At 44.1% G+C, this 4,524-nt stretch overlaps 1 long non-coding RNA gene across 1 annotated transcript; it reads left to right on the forward strand.

The window, feature by feature from the left end:
• The first annotated feature begins 2,230 nt into the window (after positions 1–2,230).
• On the forward strand, positions 2,231–3,922 carry LOC125290461. Its single transcript, XR_007192808.1, has 3 exons — positions 2,231–2,367; positions 3,425–3,466; positions 3,851–3,922. It is a non-coding gene; the product is annotated as an uncharacterized LOC125290461 (long non-coding RNA).
• The last annotated feature ends 602 nt before the right edge of the window (positions 3,923–4,524 follow it).

Here is a 4,524-nt window from a genome sequence, read left to right on the forward strand (position 1 = left end):
TGCTTGGGTGTTGAGTGATGTAAATGCCTCTGGTGCTCTTCAGCTTGGAGATCCAAAATGTTTCTGAAATAAACAGTAATTCTGAGGCACTCACAAGGAATATAAATTTAAAAGCTTTATTTTAAACTTGGCTATCCATTAAAAAACCTGCCAACATGTTTCAGACTCTGTGGCCTTCTTCAGGGCAAATGTGGCAAATTTCGGATACCTTACGTTCAGCCAAATATACACAACACTGGAAGAATTTGACTACAGAGACTAGAGTTATCAGATTCACCCAGACTGTCCAATCAGATTCACCCCAGTGTCCAATCAGATTCTCCCAGTGTCCAATCAGATTCGCACAGTGTCCAATCAGATTCTCAGCATCTCACAGAGGCAATGCCCCAATCCACAGGTGGTGCAGTATTCAATCCACAGTGTCCAGTCTAAACATTCTGCCTGATGGGACCCCCACCCCGGTGGTGTGCATATTGTACAAAGCTGAACATCCTGCCTGATGGGAGGGGGCCCGTATGCAGCGTAAAGCTGCATCCCCCACCTGGTGGTGCAATATTCCGTATGCAGCGGAACGTCCTGCTGGTCTGTCGGTGGTGCAATATTCCGTACAGTAAGCTAGACTTGGGCTAGGCTTGGAGGCAGTGAGCTAGGCATGGGGGCAGTGAGCTAGGCATGGGCTAGGCTTGGGGGCAGTGAGCTAGACTTGGGCTAGGTTTGGGGGCAGTAAAATATACTTCAATGTGGTTATGGTTATGGGATTTGGCAGATGCTTTTGAAACAATACATTTGTAGGGCAGGTGATGTACTAATGTGTACTCTATGTGTCCAGACCTGGTGTTAGCCATGCTAAACTACATCAGGCTGTTAGTAAATGACAGTGCTCCAAGCAATGTGTGGTATGTACTGTAAGTTAAGCTACCTGACAGCTACTGTAGGGTTAGGTTTAGCCTCAATGTTATTGATGACCTTAGGTTTACCCATTACCCCTCAATGTTATTTTTGGTATCCTCACCAAGCGATGGGTAGACACCCCTTACCCCTGGACACGCTCTACCATCCTCTGAGGAACCAAATGATGGATTAGATGCTCTACCATCCTCTGAGGAACCAAACGGTGGAGTAGACGCTCTACCATCTGCTGTTGTGGTGACAGTGTGCAGGATATGGCCACACAGGAGGAAGCAGGTGAGACCCAGACGAACCAAAGGCCTCTCTGGCATCATTAGGGCAGAGATAACCAGGAACAGTTTTATGGTTCACTGTGTAAAGTTGTGGGACGGTGGTAGCAAAGTGGCAAAGTAGCTGGGCTAGCATGCAGTAGTCTGACAAGTTGTGGGTTCAATTCCTGGCTACCACCATTGTGCCCTTGAGCAAGACACTTAACCTTGCCTGGATAGTACGCAGACCTTCTCAATTAGAATTGAGACTGGGTCTGGAATTCCAACAGAGATGTAACTAGCAGTGAAATTAAACTTAAATTGGTGCATTAAACAAATATTTTAAATGCAGGAGTTTACTCGATTCCAAAGAAATACGCGTCCATGGCGGATTAGCGACTATTTTCGTGCCTAGGTTTTAGGGACATTGGAAATGGGCTTCAATAGCCTCTTGGTCAGATGGACCTGTAGGGCAAATCCCAAATTTGCAAAAGGTTCGTATGGGTATTCCCAGGCTACGCTTAAAGGACAAATTCAGCGGGTTTGCACATAGATCTATGATTCTTGAGGTCAGGCAATTACAGTGCTACACTCTGTGGGCATGTATGGACATGCCCCCAGAGTGTAGAGTTGTAGCTGCCTGGCAGCGTTAGCTGCTAGCCCTAGCAACTCGAGCTAGGTAAAACTGATTGTTTTCTGTTTTTTATTTTGTACCAACAGTACTCAGTGACCTCGAGAATCATAGATCTACAAGAATCGTAGATCTACAAGAATCATAGATCTATTTCCTTGCTAAAGGATTTCTCCTTTAACCCTGAGTTGCTCTGGGGACAATGGCCCTCTAATATAATTGACATATAAAATGTCTGCTAAATTAATACATGTAAAATATGGCTGCTTAAAAATAAAAGTCCTGCCATGTATTTGTTCTACCTGTGCAGATTTTACTTCACTACAGCCAATCTACCTGGCTGAGGAGTTCTGCTTATTAGAATCTGATGACTTTGTGAATCGTTGGAACAAATGTTGTACACCTCTGCCAAGATGTGCATGTGTTTATGGCTTCTCCCTGGTGGGGCTTTAGGGGAGGATGTCTCTCCTGAAGCTGTGAAGGTCAGCATCTCAGCTGAGGGAGGAAGTCATGTCTTGGCTCCAATTGTGTCACACAGTACAGTTGAGGGAGGCATCCACATCCAACACCATTATCATGGTAAGTAATCATCCATATCCAACAAGGGGATCAATCAGGGAATCTGCTGATGTCCTGGTTTTATGTTTTCTTAGCTAGACTACCATGGAAATCACTGTTTCAGTGCTAGCTTTGGAAAGGATAATTCAGTGCTATTTGGATGCATTATGAGTCCCAGTTTATTTTTGGACCTGGATGGTTTCCAGATAAACTACACGTAACTACACCTATATAACTACAAATATGCTTTAACCCTGAAGAGTGTGTGTTTTATGTGTTCCTAAAGAATGTGTATTACATATGTTTCCATAACTACAAAATGTGTGTGTTACCGTGGAGACTGAATGTCCCATAGACAGTAAAGGAAATGGACACAGCCAAATTTTGACGATGGGTCCTGTCTCGACTTTGAACCCACAGCCTGACCTTTGACTGGCTGGCCTTATGGGCATGCAGCCAAACATGTCCTTACCCCAAGCCAGCCTTGTCTTACTGCATGTGAACCCCATTGCCAGGGGAAGCCTTTTCATTCTCAAACATTTGAGGGAAACGGACTGAAACACAGTGATTTCAGTTTTGAAAACTAACGATTTGTTCCAACATAGTGCCAACCCAACAAAACATCACTTCATTGTGTTTTTCCTCCATGCTTTCCTAAAAATAGCTTACCTGTGGACTTTCCCTAACACTGCCTTCAAGTTTGTTATCAAGAGAATATGGTTACTTCTCTGATGTGTGACTGGAAGTCGCATGCTCATGACATCATTGATTTCAAAAAAGTTTATTACAGAGCAGTAAAGTGATATATGAGGTTATGTAGCCAGTCACACAATGTTGTAATTCTTTGGAAATATAAATGGTCTATATGAAGGCTTAAACGCTTCAGATGTAAAGTTATTCACTGTTAAAGTGACACCAAAATGAATGGGGGTCAATGGAATGCTAACTCCAGATGAATGGGGGTCAATGGAATGCTAACTCCAAAATGAATGGGGGTCAATGGAATGTTCCCTTATTAGCCCCAGCCTGGAATGCGTTAAACACCCCAAACTGAAGCAGCTCCTCTAACCCTCTGCAGGTGCTGGGGATTCAGCTGCAGCCAAACCAACACAGGAAGCAGGTCAGTGGCCGGATGAATAACCTTATCTGCCAATGGATTAAGAAAATGTATCTTAAATCTCATCTTAAATTAAGGTTCATTTTATTAACCCATTGGCAGATAAATGTACTTGTTTTTTATGTCTTAATTTAAGAAGGTTTTGACTTATTTTATGTCAAATAATATTACAAGAAAGCTCAAAGAATGTATCTTTTAATTAAAAACAATACTTACTAGATTTCTTATCTTAATATAAGATTATATAAGAGAACACTTGGTAAGATATCACATTTTGCGGTGAGCTCTGGGAATCTTCCCATCTCCACCAGCTAAACCCCACCCTTCCCCATCTCCAAACCCCACCCTTCCCCATCTCCAAACCCCACCCTTCCCCATCTCCACCAGCCAAACCCCACACTTCTGCAGCTCTGGCCAGGCAAGAAGAGCACATTTCCCACACAGGGAGAGCAAATGCCCAGGGCTGGAATTGGGCTGTAATTTCCTTCTTCTCTCCAGTTCTACATAGCGCTTCCATGCAAAGCGCCAGGGGCAGCTGTGGCCTACTGGTTAGTGTTTCGGACTTGTAACCGGAGGGTTGCCTGTTTGAACCCCCGACCAGTAGGAAGCGGCTGAAGTGTCCTTGAGCAAGGCACCTAACCCCTCACTGCTCCCCGAGCGCCGCTGTTGTAGCAGGCAGCTCACTGTGTTGGGATTAGTGTGTGCTTCACCTCACTGTGTGTTCACTGTGTGCTGAGTGTTTCACTAATTCACAGATTGGGATAAATGCAGAGACCACATTTCCCTCACGGGATCAACAGAGGATATATACTTATATTTATTTATACCATAGATGCCCTGCCTCGCCAGTAGATGGTCTATTGCTCATGAAACTTCACACATGCGATCTTCACGACCATCAGTGGACAATCATAGAGTTTTGTACAAAGTACAAAATGTACTGATGTGAAATATCCACATCAGAAGATGAAAGTACCAGATCAGCTGTAGGAGATCCAGAGATCAGAAAAGCTCAAAGCACTGCAGGCGTCTGCACTACGGGCAATGAACAATCAACTGCA

This window comes from Alosa alosa, unplaced genomic scaffold (genome assembly GCF_017589495.1).
Source record: "Alosa alosa isolate M-15738 ecotype Scorff River unplaced genomic scaffold, AALO_Geno_1.1 AALO_1.0_unplaced_532, whole genome shotgun sequence".
Lineage (NCBI taxonomy): Eukaryota > Metazoa > Chordata > Actinopteri > Clupeiformes > Clupeidae > Alosa > Alosa alosa.